This window comes from Chiloscyllium plagiosum, unplaced genomic scaffold (genome assembly GCF_037043375.1).
Source record: "Chiloscyllium plagiosum isolate Xiang-an unplaced genomic scaffold, Cpla_swu_hap1 HiC_scaffold_8, whole genome shotgun sequence".
Lineage (NCBI taxonomy): Eukaryota > Metazoa > Chordata > Chondrichthyes > Orectolobiformes > Hemiscylliidae > Chiloscyllium > Chiloscyllium plagiosum.
In genome coordinates this window covers 41898469-41912162 of record NW_028270146.1, presented here as the reverse complement: position 1 = coordinate 41912162, position 13694 = coordinate 41898469, and the positions used below count along the sequence as shown (strand labels likewise).

Genomic DNA, 13694 nt, shown 5'->3' with positions numbered 1-13694 from the left:
GAAAGAGGAGCAGAGCAGTAGTCATTGGGGACTCGATAGTTAGGGGGACAGATAGGACATTCTGTGAGGACAAGAGAGACTCACGGTTGGTGTGTTGCCTCCTGGGTGCCAGGGTCCGTGATGTCTCTGATCGTGTTTTTGGGATCCTTCGGGGGTAGGGAGAGCAGCCCCAAGTCGTGGTCCACATTGGCACCAACGACATAGGTCGGAGGAGAGATGGGGACTTGAGGCAGAAATTCAGGGAGCTAGGATGGAAGCTTAGAGCTAAAACAAACAGAGTTGTTTTCTCTGGTTTGATGCCCGTGCCATGTGCTAATGAGGTGAGGAATAGGGAGAGGAAGGAGTTGAACACGTGGCTACAGGATGGTGCAGGAGGGAGGGTTTCAGGTTTTTGGATAATTGGAGCTCTTTCTGGGGTAGGTGGGACCACTACAAGTAGGATGGTCTTCATCTAAACCAGAGGGGTACCAATATCCTGGGTAGGAAATCCGCTAAAGCTATTAAGGTGGATTTAAACTAATACAGCAGCGGGGTGGGAATCAAAATTGTAGGACAGGGTACAGAAGAGGATGAGAGTAGGGAGTTTCAAAATCAAGTATCTGACACTGGCAAGCGAGAACCTGGTTTGAAGTGTGTGTACTTTAACATGAGGAGCATCCAAAATAAAGTGGGTGAACTGGCAGTGTGGGTTGGTACCTGGGACTGCGATGTTGTGGCCATTACGGAGACATGGATAGAGCAGGGACAGGAATGGCTGTTGCAGGTTCCGGGATTCAGATGTTTCAGTAAGAACAGAGAAGATGGTAAAAGAGGAGCGGTTGATCAGGGACAATATTACAGTTGTAGAAAGGATGTTAACTGAGGTGGTATGGGCTGAGGTTAGAAACAGGAAAGGAGAAGTCACCATGCTGGGAGTTTTCTATAGGCCTCTGAATAGTCCCAGAGGTGTAGAGGAAATGATAGCAAAGATGATTCTCGATAGGAGTGAGAGAGGCAGGGTAGTTGTCATGGGGGACTTCAACTATCCAAATATTGACTGGGATCACTACAGTACGAGTACTATAGATGGGTCAGTTTTTGTCCAATGTGTACAGGAGGACTTCCTGACACAGTATGTAGACAGGCCTACAAGGGGCGAAGCCACTTTAGATTTAGTACTGGGTAACGAGCCTGGCCAAGTGTTAGATTTGAAAGTAGGTGAGCACTTTGGAGACAGCGATCACAATTCTGTCAGGTTTACATTAGTGATGGAAAGGGATAGGTGTACTCCACCGAGCAAGAGTTACAGCTGGGGGAAGGGAAATTATGATGCAATTAGGAAAGATTTAGGAAGCATAGAATGGGGAAGGAAACTGCAGGGGATGAGCACATTAAAAATGTGAAGCTTATTCAAGGAAAAGCTCCTGTGTGTCCTAGATAAGTATGTACCTGTCAGGCAGGGAGGAAGATATAGAATGCGTGAGCCGTGATTTACTAAGGAAGTGGAATCCCTGGTCAAAAAGAAGAAGGCTTATGTTAGAACAAAATGTGAAAACTCAGTTAGGGCGCTTGAGGGTTACAAGGAAGTCAGGAAAGACCTAAAAAGAGAGCTCAGAAGAGCCAGGAGGAGACATGAGAAGTTGTTGGCAGATAGGATCAGGGTTAACCCTAAGGCTTTCCATAGATATGTCAGGAATAAAAGAATGATGAGAGTTAAATTAGGGCCAGTCAAGGATAATAGAGGGAAGTTGTGTGTGGAGTCAGAGGAGATGGGGGAAGCACTAAATAAATATTTTTCGACAGTGTTCACTCTAGAAAATGAAAATGTTGGCAAGGAAGATACAGAGACACTTGCATCTAGACTAGAAGAGATTGAGGTTCACAAGGAAGAGGTATTAGAAATACTGCAGAGTGTGAAAATAGACAAGTCCCCTGGGCCGGATGGGATCTATCCTAGGATCCTCTGGGAAGCAAGGGAAGAGATTGCCGAGCTTTTGGCATTGATCTTCAAATCATCATTGTCTGCAGGAGTAGTGCCTGAGGACTGGAGGATAGCAAATGTTCAAAAAGGGTAGTAGAGACAATTACAGAACAGTGAGTCTCACTTCAGTTGTTGGTAAAGTGTTGGAAAAGGTTATAAGAGATAGGATTTATAACCATCTAGAAAAGAATAATCTGATCAGGGACAGTCAGCATGGTTTTGTGAAGGGTAGGTCATGCCTAACGAATCTTATTGACTTTTTTGACAAAGTGACCAAACAGTTAGATGAGAGTAAACTGGTTGATGTGGTGTATATGGATTTCAGCAAGGCGTTTGATAAGGTTCCCCACAGTAGGCTATTATACAAAATGCGGAGGAATGGAATTGTGGGAGACATAGCAGTTTGGATCAGTAATTGGCTTGCTGAAAGAAAACAGAGGGTCGTAGTTGATGGAACATGTTCATTTTGGTGTCCAGTTACTAACAACGTACCGCAAGGGTCGGTGTTGGGTCCACTGCTGTTCGTCATTTTTATAAATGACCTGGATGAGGGCTTAGAAGGGTGGGTTAGTACATTTGCAGATGACACTAAGGTCGGTGGAATTGTGGATAGTGACGAAGGATGTAGTAGGTTGCAGAGAGACATAGATAGGCTGGGCTGAGAGGTGGCAAATGGAGTTTAATGTGGACAAGTGTGTGGTGATACACTTTGGACGGAGTAATCGGAATGCAAAGTATTGGGCTAATGGTAAGATTCTTGGGAGTGCAGATGAGCAGAGAGATCTCAGTGTCCATGTACACAGATCCCTGAAAGTTGCCACCCAGATTGACAGAGTTGTTAAGAAGGCATACAATGTTTTGGCCTTTATTAATAGAGGGATTGAGTTCCGGAACCAGGAGGTTATGCTGCAGCTGTACAAAGCTCTGGTACAACCACACTTGGAGTGTTATGTACAGTTCTGGTCACCGCATTATAAGAAGGATGTGGAAGCTTTGGAAAGGGTGCAGAGGAGATTTACTAGGATGTTGCCTGGTATGGAGGGAAGGTCTTATGAGGAAAGGCTGAGGGCCTTGAGTCTGTTCTTGTTAGAGAGAAGAAGGTTGAGAAGTGACTTAACAGAGACATACAAAATAATCAGAGGGTTAGATAGGGTGGACAGGGAGAGCCTTTTTCCAAGTATGGGGACGGCAAACACGAGGGGACACAACTTTAAAGTGAGGGAAGATAGGTGTAAGACAGATGTCAGAGGTAGTTTCTTTACTCAGAGAGTAGTAAGGGTATGGAATGCCTTGCCTGATTCGCCAAGTTTAAGTGCATTTAAGTCGTCATTGGATAGGCATATGGACGTACATGGAATAGTGTAGGTGGGATAGGCTTCAGATTGGTATAGGGGTAAAAATAATGACTGCAGATGCTGGCAGATTCTGGACCAGTGGCGCTGGAAGAGCACAGCAGTTCAGGCAGCATCCAAGGAGCAGCAAAATCGACATTTCGGGCAAAAGCTCTTCATCAGGAATAAAGGCAGTGAGCCTGAAGCGTGGAGAGATAAGCTAGAGGAGCTATGACAGGGCGGTGCAACATCGAGGGCCGAAGGGCCTGAACTGCGCTGTAATGTTCTATGTTCTATGTTCTAAGTCTTGGTGGATGGATGATACTAGGACTCGCAAAACAGCAGTCCCTTCTAGCCTGATCTGGCACTTACAAAAGTGTCAGTGCAGTCCAAGCTCTCTGGAGGAATATTCAGCAGTGTAGCAAGAAAGCCAATGACCAGGGTAAGAGCAACCATATTCTCTCTGAAACTGCACTGATTCTACGTTTGCTGCTGTACTTACTTCCCTCCAAAGCTCAAGCTCTATCACTCTCATTATTGAGGACAATACTTTCCTTTATCCCCTTTTGCCCATCCCAATAGCCAGCACCACCAACCCTGCACACACTCTGCACTGCCTACTCATTCATTCAGGACAATTCATCACTCACTCTTCCCCCAATTACACCAACGCTAAAAGTTGTGGCATTTGCTTTCATCTCATTCAGTCTGTCCCTTTCGTTCTGGGAGAACGGAGCAGAAAGAGTCAAGATGGTTTGTGTGCTCCCCAGTTTTCAGCTCCTCTTCCTTAGAGTAGAGGCTTCTGACCCTTGCAGTCCCACAAGACTGACTGAACATGCCCAAGACTCCAGACTGATATCAGCGGCTGCCCTTGGCTCAGTATACTCATGACTCCCTGATTGAAGGGACTGACTTACAAGCATCCTGGATTTGTGAGTTAGCCAAGCAGCAAACCCCAACATAAATATATTCGGAGTATGGTAGCTCTCGCTGAAGGGGCAAAGTGCTAAAAGGCCAGGCAAGACAGAGATGCTCATGGTAAATGGGTGCGAAGAGAGTGAATGAACTGCCCGGAGATGTAGACTGATCCAATCCATGAGCTGAATGACTGGCCTTGCAATATCATTCCAATGGTAGCTGCCAGTGCAACTCAAAGTGAAGCTTTAAAGTAGAGAACCAGGATGTGAGTGGATTAGAGACTTATCATGAGGATTCTGAGAGGCAGGCAGATTTTGGATGCCAACATCCATGCGTATGGGGTGTGTGTGGGTGGTGCCTTGGAGTGGTCCCTGAAATGTTGTTGCCGGGTGTCGAAGATAGCAGATTAGAGGAGCAAGTGATGAGCTGATGTTGTCAGGTACCCGCTCTGACTTGCATGTTCTGAATTACTGACATCTGCTTTCTTCACAGTGAGTGGTAGAGTAGGAAAGTATATATTAGTGAGGTGCGATTCATCATCAATGAGGCTGTTAGCAAGCAATAATCCTCCTTAATAGGCACCTTGCTGCTGCCTAGTGAGAATCTCATCTCAACGCCCAGAACTCTGATTATAAATGCAACAAGTCACTCTATTTCTCATTTAATTTTCCTAGCTCTCTCACCATAGCCCCTATTAGGTTCTGCCTGAGGATTTTATTTAACAAAGAGTTTAGCACAGAGGTTGAAGCTGTTTTTCATTTAGTATGCAACAACTGGCAGATTGCACTGTTAAGATCAATGGTTTAATGTTTTATACTTTCACTGGCATGCCAACTGCCAAATTTGGTTAGAATGAGTTCACGTAGAATCCTGCAAAGAATTCAGGATTACTTTTATATCTCAAAAGACACAGCATATGCAAATATCTAGCCTAGGTTTTTGACTCAAGACATACTGTTTTGTTGCAATTTTTAACAGGAGTTACTCAACAGAGATTATTTCTGCTGTAATAAAGTTTCACACTAATAGAAAATGAGAAGAGAGTATCAAGGGAATTTGCTATTAGAAAGGTAGCTTTGGATATGTGGTCTATAGTTACGTTACCTAGACCTCTGACTGATGACAATCATGTGATTTTCCTGCAGATGAGTAAAATCTAATGAATCTTTAATCTTAGTGGAGAAAATGCTCCATGCAATAGTCCAGTTACCTTGTCACAAAGATAGTGAGATAGCATCAACAAAGCTACTTCACTAGCATGCTCAGAGTAGACAAACTAATTATGGCGCAGGATGTTAGAATGAGTTCAGACTACAATTTAACAAACCTACACAAAATTCAGCGAGATTAAACAAATCCAATAAGGAACTAATCTGGGTAACATACTTGGACAAACTGTGTTCTCACATTACCCTATTTATGCTTTAATGTATATCCCTCATACAGTTGTTCCCCTTCACAATTGCCCAGCCCTTTTCTCCAGCCTATAGTCACCAATTCCTTTCCACATTAGCATGACACCTACCCTGGGAAACCAAAGACTTTATTTCAACAGTGCTGTCCATTCTTCCAAACTGTAAATGCAGCACTGACCCAGGCGGCGACCTTTGACCAGGCTGCCAGGGTCTCCTGGTGGCCTCCTTGCCAGTCCAACTGGAATGCCTCTCCTCTTCATCAACCTACCTACCATGGCTTCCAGGTTCATATCAGAGAACCACTGTGCCATTTTTCTCTCCTCTGGCATCTTCAGAATGATTGTCTATCACCAAGCAGTACAACTTCACAATGCCAGTGATTGTCTTAAGATATGGTGAGAAGCTTGCTTGACTTCATGATATGAAATTCTTCATGAAATTCAGTGCAATTGAAAACTGCTGAATGAAATGTAAGATTCACCCCTAGATTTCCATCTCCTTGAAACAAAATACTCTGCTCATTTCTTTGAATGTTTTTGTCCGCTATAAAAGTATGGAAAATGATTTTAAAGACTCTTCAACTCAATAGTTCAGAATATATCCTGCATCTTCCTCAGTGTCTTAGATTTTTATCCAGCTCTTTCTGTTGACGATCACTTGCGTCTTTTGGATGTCAAGGGCATTTGTAAAGAGAAGTTGGGCAGTCTCAATTTAGTTGAGAAAGCTTTATGCAAAATTGTTCCTCATTTGGCAATAATGGGCAAACTAACACATAGTGGTGATCGAGTAGGAAATTGACGCAAAGGTTTCTCCTCAGTATTTGTGATGAAGCATTTGAGAAGAGTAGAGGAAGCTTTTCACTGCAGGGGGCTATACACCACCATAATTGGTGTGTTTGATGTCTGTTGTTAGAAAATTTGAATAGAACTCTTCCCTGGGGAAGTAAAATAACTTTTGAATGGTGCTCCATATCCTCAGCAGAAACATTGATCACTTGACTTAGCTCAAATTCTCCAGAAAATGAGTTAAATCCACAGAACCATGAAAACAGTTTCAGAAAGTGTTTATTCCTGAGGTCAACCACGCATTTAAAAAAAAAATCAAATTGCCCTGATTGGGCATATTATTAGCCTGATCTGAGGCTGTTGCAACATTTTTTTAACCCATTTGTGGGCATCACTGGGTGGCCAGCATTTATTGCCCTAGAGAAGATGGTGGCGAGCTGCCTTCTTGAATAGTTGCAGTCCACATACTACAACTTGATCTACAATGCCATTGGGAGGGAATTCCAAGAATTTGACCCAGCAACAGTGAAGGAAATGTAATATATTTCCAAGGTCAGGATGGTAAGTAGCATGGAGGGGAACTTGAAGGTGGTGGTGTTCCCATATATCTGCTGCCCTTGTCCTTCTAGATGGAAGTGGTCATGGGTTTAGAAGGTGCTGTCTGAAGATCTTTGGTGAATTTCTGCAGTGCATCTTGCAGGTAGTAGGCACTGCTGCTACTGAGTGTTGGTGGTGGAGGAAGTGAATGCTTGTGGATGTCATGCCAAACAAGCGGGCTGCTTTATTCTGGATGGTGTCAAGCTTCTTGAGTGTTGCTGGATTCATCCAGATAAGTGGGAAATATTCTATAACTCTTATGACTTGTGCCTTGTAGTCTTTGGGGAGTCAGGTGTTGAGTATTCCTAGCCTCTGACCTACTGTTGTAGCCACTGTGTTTGTGTGGTGAGTCCAGTTGAGTTTCTGGTCATTGACAACTCCAGGATATTGATATTGGGGGAATTCAGTGATGGTAGCACCATTAAATGCCAAGGTCATTGACTTGAACCCAGACCATTTAGACCAGAGGTAGGATCATGACCATTGTACCATAACAGTCCGTGGAAGTATTAATCAGGCTTAAGCTTTCAAATGAACTGAATTTATGAGAGACTTTGAGCTTAATTAATTTGGTACAAAGCAAGTGTTAGCTGAGGTTTTAACTACACCCAGAGATGAGTGGAAAAAGGATGACATTTCCTCATAAGGAGATTGATTATTTTGTTTAATGCAGAGTAACAAATTATTCATTTTATAAATTTATAAGGTTAATCTACAAGCTCTGTGAAATAATTCTGCGATTAAGTTACTGGTTCATTTATTATTAGTAAGTATATTTGACATTGAAATACTAAACTCGGCCTTGTTTCAGAGGTCTTAAACATGAGAATAGAAAAAGGAAAGAACTAATAGATAAAGGAATTCAGAGAAGGATAACTCAAAGCACATCATCAAGCTCACCTATACATAAAGACAACTGTAAACACTATTCAGGGCATAGTCAGAGATCACTGACAAGGGCTGTCTGAAACACAGATACAAAACCAAATAAAAATAAAACTCGCCCCTCTGCAATATTGATTGATAAAACCTGCAGGAATGTGTTTATAGTCAGGATTGTATTGAGAAAATGTGAATAGATATGACAAAATAACTGATGGGAGTTTTGACAAGCAATTGTGCAAAAGTAAATTGCACCCACTGAGAATTGTAAAATATGTTGCAAATCTACAGACATGAGATTATAATAGAGGTAAACATCCCAGGAGTCCTCTTAGGAATTAGTATAAATCCAAGGCTGAGGTTTAGGTTCACACAGTATCAGGAATTCAGTCAAGAACATGCATTAGATTAGGAATTTGATAAGGTACATGCCTTCTCCAATGCAAAACCGCACCATTTGTTTTGCAGTGCAGTTCAAAGAAATGACTTATGAGATGATTTAATTTTGTTGTGGCCTTGACAGAAGACCATATATCTGCAGAACAAATACACAGAACTTATCTTTGTTACTTAGATTTATTCTTTATATTCTTTGCCTAAAGTAACAATTCCATCCAGATTTCACCATTTTTTTCCACTGGGCTCTTCAGTTCAAATCATGTCCCCATAGCTTCGTTTTGTGGAGTATCTTAATGTAATCCAAGTATTGATCTAGGTTGGTCCATGGTCAACCTTTGACCGAACCACCAATTGAAGCCCTTAGGTGACCAATTAATGACCGGGCAATTCAAAACAAAGGATTGAATGTTTCATTTAATTGGAAACTTGGTCAGACCCTATCTGAGGTACAGTGTTGAGATTATTGGCACATTGCATAAATTGATTTTGCTTTGGGAAGAATGTGCCTGGATCACAGACCATTACATTTCTAGCAAATTTCAGCTGTTTACTTTGGTAAAAAAAACATGTTCCTGCTGTGCAGATGGATAACACATGGAAAATCACCTCTACATTTAAGAAACTTCAAAATGATTCCTGAAGTGCTACGTAGAGTTTTAATTTGCTTTGTAGGTACAGGTACTCGATCCTTTATCCGAAACATTTGGAACCAGCTGGTTTTTGGAATTCGGAATTTTTCGAATTTTGGAATAAGTGACAGCTCAACAGTGAAATTTTTTTAAAATCTTACCGGATAGCAGACTCAGTGTGAGTAATGGGCCCTGAGGCAGAAATGAGGCCTGCCAGTGCTGAGCCACAGTCCCCCTACGTCACATCTAAGTGACACGCATCGAGTGGGTGTGAAGTTGGGTTAACTGTTTGCACGCCAAGCAACCTTGTTAATTAGATAAAAACTTCACAAAAACATCCTCGGATTTTGGAGCTTTTCGGATTTCGGTATTTCGGATAAAAGGTTGTCAACGTATACTACGCACTCTTTCCCATAGGTACACCTTTCACTTGGTTAAGCTTGGAGTGTTTAATATCATTTTGATATGAAGTGAGGTTTAATGGTTTTCAGATGTGTATAGAATTGTTTCAAGGTTCCAATTAACTGAAGCGGACACAGTTAACAGCAGGAAGCATAAGAAGATGTCTTATTGGTAGTCTGGGCAATGCTATGTTACTTGTTTAGGTACCTGTTTCCATGGTTATCTCAAGCTGAGTGGTAAGGTCCCAGTGCAAAGTTCATCATGACGAAGACCTTCTTGTTCAGTGAATGGTCATTAAATAATGTTTGGGTGCAACAAATGAATGAAAATTTAAGTCAGTGCGATTATCGTGTCCCTAAAGTAATTGAGTAGAGTGCTCCAAATACTTGGTTAAAACTTTTATTCATTAGCATAAGTACTCTCTGCTCTTAACTGAAAGAACTCTCATGGAGAAAGAAATAAATATTTTGAAGGGAAAATTAAATTCTTATTGAACGTATTCTGATAATCCTGTAAATGCACTATTTTGCCAATTGCTATTGACTAAACAAGCCTGATTCAGGAGCTGTGTAAGTGTGGAATATCATCATCTTTAAGTAAGTAACACCTAATTGCCACAAGTGATTTGCAAAGCTGTGCCACTTCCTAACTGCACTCAAGAGAAGTTGGACAACAGCGATCTTCACTTGCAGTTTTTCACTTGTAAATGAAGCAGTTGCGTTATGTATTGCCTTTGAATTCTCCAGAAAATAAGTTCTGCTTCAGGTGATTACTCCTAACTCCCCATTGCTCCTAGACATGCTCAGCTTTGTGTGAAATTTCCTGGACATCTCTTGCTCATCAGATTGTGTTAGCTTGTCAGATTGCAGTGAAGCATCAGCACAGTGATGGTTTAAAGACCTATAGTCCTATTATATGCATGTGGTCACATTGAATATTAATATTCAATTGCAACAGCTCTTGTGCTCATTAGTATTCACTTACCTAGATTTTGTGTCCATTAATATTCAATTGCCTGGCCACTGCAGAGACACAAGGATAACAGCATATTTTCCAAGCAGTGGTAATGCAGCCTCCTGTATGATTTCAGTTTTGTAGAATCTGTTAGCAGGGCTTCCCAGTAGGTGAGTGTCATTAGCCAAAGTTTTGTGATTGTGAACTCCGAGGGAGCTGCCACAGAGCTCTGACAGAGTGCTAAGAATAGCAAAGTTCTTTAAAAACTCATCTTCATTTTAATGGTGTATATAGGGCCTAATTGGTTGGTTTTCAAGCCCTGATCCCTATCCTGTAAAATCCAGTGATAAAGTAAGTGCTTTTTACTTAAAGGTCGTGCAGCATAAACAGGCCCATGCCCTGCTCTTACATCTCTCCACTTCCACCAACATCCCCACCCCGACCCTTTCCCAGTCCCAGTAATCTACCAGGTCTGGATCACAGCAGTTTTTGAACACCAATTTTTTGTCATAATGAGAACATTTTGGAAAGCTCTGCTTTATCCACGGTAAAATGAATTGTTTGAGATAAAAGCCACAATGTGTTTAAAGAGAGAGCTCATCAAATACAATAGCAATCAGCTCAGATGCTCTGATAGGAATGTAGTTGCTGATGAGCTATAAACTAGCATTGCATGTCTGGACCCAGCAGAATTCCTCTCCTAGTTGACTCTGTAGGGAATGACCAGGAAGCTTCTGATGAACAATTATCCTCTCAGATAGTTCCTGACTTTAAGTCAGACTGTTCTGATTTAGTTAATAGTTACAAAGGAAAAGCTGAAGGAGTGGAACCTGCTCTGGGTAAGGGCTGAACTGATATCCATGACTCAGCTCTACTCCCCTCCAACTCTCCACTCTGTCTCACTGACCCACCCTGATAACCCCTACTAACTCCAACATCACACCTATCCCGACCAGTCCTCAACTGAATCATGATGTAGCCTTAGTCCTCACCCATGTACTTCGTCGTTCCCCTTCTTCCCCCGCCATCCACTCCCTTACCTCAGTCATTCACAACCATTTATTAGTTCTCATGAACTAACAATGAATGTTAAAAGAAATGTGTCAGGGGACTAGAAACTCTGCAGTGAGTAATGAGCCTTTCGTTTCCTCAATGCCTGCCCACCATCTACAAAGCACTAGTCAGAAGTTTGATGGAATTCTCACCATTTGCCTGGTTAAGTGCAACTCTAACAATACTCAAGAAGGTCGAAGCCATTCAGAACAAAGCCTACTTGACTGGTGAACCATTCACTAACGTCAACATTTACTCCCATCACTACATATGTACACTGCCAGCAGCGTGTATCATCTCAAGAAGTGTTTTCACAATTCAGCAAGGCTCCTAAGGTAGCACTTTCCAAACCCATGATCTCTCCCATCTAGCTGGACATCGACAAGAGTTACATGGACAAACCACCCACTTACAACTCCTTTGCAAGTCATGAACCATGCTGACCCAAAACTACACTGCCATGTCTATACTGTTACTGGGTCAAAATCCTGGAATACCCTTCCTAACAATGCTGTGGGGGTCCCTACAAATCAAGAACTGCAGCAGTTCATGAAGGCAGCTGACTATCATGTCTCCAGAAAAACTAAGTAATGGCCCAGGCAGGATCACCAACATATGGTGAATAAGTGAAAAAAAAGAAAAGCTAATTGCATTTTGTTATTAAATGCCAGTGAGATTAAATCGTTAAAATAGATTTTATCTATAAACTTACAATTTGTAAATAAAAATAACATTAAATATTGAAAAGAAATAATAAAACAAATTAAAAGAATAATAAAGTTGAGATTGGAAAAGGGCAGATTTTAAGAGTCTAAAAGTTGAACTGGAGCAGGTTGATTGGAAAAGCATTTTGTTGAGCAAAACAATAGATGCAAAATGGGAGAACTTCTAAAGAGATGAATAAGGGCAAAAACAGAAGTTGCTGGAAAAACTCAGCAGGTCTTATGGTATCTGTGGAGAGAAAGCAGAGGTCAAAGGAGTCCTGAATCCAAAGAGTTAACTCTGCCTTCTCTCCACAGAAGCTGCCAGACTTGATTTCCAGCATCTGCAGTTCATTGGTTTTATGAACAGGGACAAGATAGAACATAGAACATAGAACATAGAACAATACAGCACAGAACAGGCCCTTCGTCCCACGATGTTGTGCCGAACATTTGTCCTAGCTTAAGCACCCATCCATGTACCTATCCAATTGCCGCTTAAAGGTTGCCAATGATTCTGACTCTGCCACTCCCACAGGCAGCGCATTCCATGCCCCCACCACTCTCTGGGTAAAGAACCTACCCCTGACATCCCCCCTATACCTTCCACCCTTCACCTTAAATTTATGTCCCCTTGTAACACACTGTTGTACCCGGGGAAAAAGTTTCTGACTGTCTACTCTATCTATTCCTCTGATCATCTTATATACCTCTATCAAGTCACCCCTCATCCTTCGCTGTTCCAATGAGAAAAGGCCTAGCACTCTCAACCTATCCTCGTACAACCTATTCTCCATTCCAGGCAACATCCTGGTAAATCTCCTCTGCACCCTCTCCAAAGCTTCCACATCTTTCCTAAAGTGAGGCGACCAGAACTGCACACAGTACTCCAAATGTGGCCTAACCAAGGTCCTGTACAGCTGCAACATCACTTCATGACTCTTGAATTCAATCCCTCTGCTAATGAACGCTAATACACCATTGACCTTCTTACAAGCTCTATCCACCTGAGTGGCAACTTTCAAAGATCTATGAATATAGACCCCAAGATCCCTCTGCTCCTCCACCTTACTAAGAACCCTACCGTTAATCCTGTATTCCGCATTCTTATTTGTCCTTCCAAAGTGGAAAACCTCACACTTGACAGGGTTAAACTCCATCTGCCACTCCTCAGCCCAGCTCTGCATCATATCTAAGTCTCTCTTTGCAGCCGACAACAACCCTCCTCACTATCCACAACTCCACCAATCTTCGTATCATCTGCAAATTTACTGACCCACCCTTCGACTCCCTCTTCCAAGTCATTAATAAAAATTATAAACAGCAGAGGACCCAGAACTGATCCCTGCGGAACTCCACTTGTAACTGGGCTCCAGGCTGAATATTTACCATCTACCACCATTCTCTGACTTTGACCGTTTAGCCAGTTTTCTATCCACCTGGCCAAATTTCCCTCTTTCCCATGACTCCTGACTTTCCGCATAAGCCTACCATGGGGAACCTTATCAAATGCCTTACTAAAATCCATGTACACTACATCCACTGCTCTACCCTCATCCACATGCTTGGTCACCTCCTCAAAGAATTCAATAAGACTTGTAAGGCAAGACCTACCCTTCACAAATCCATGCTGGCTGTCCCTAATCAAGCAGTGTCTTTCCAGATACT

General features: G+C 42.2%; 1 protein-coding gene across 5 annotated transcripts in view; it reads left to right on the top strand.

Moving 5' to 3' along the window:
• The window catches only part of mdga2a (MAM domain containing glycosylphosphatidylinositol anchor 2a), a 956359-nt gene that overhangs the window by 493452 nt on the left and 449213 nt on the right, over positions 1 to 13694 (top strand). The gene's annotated exons all lie outside the window — the stretch shown is intronic.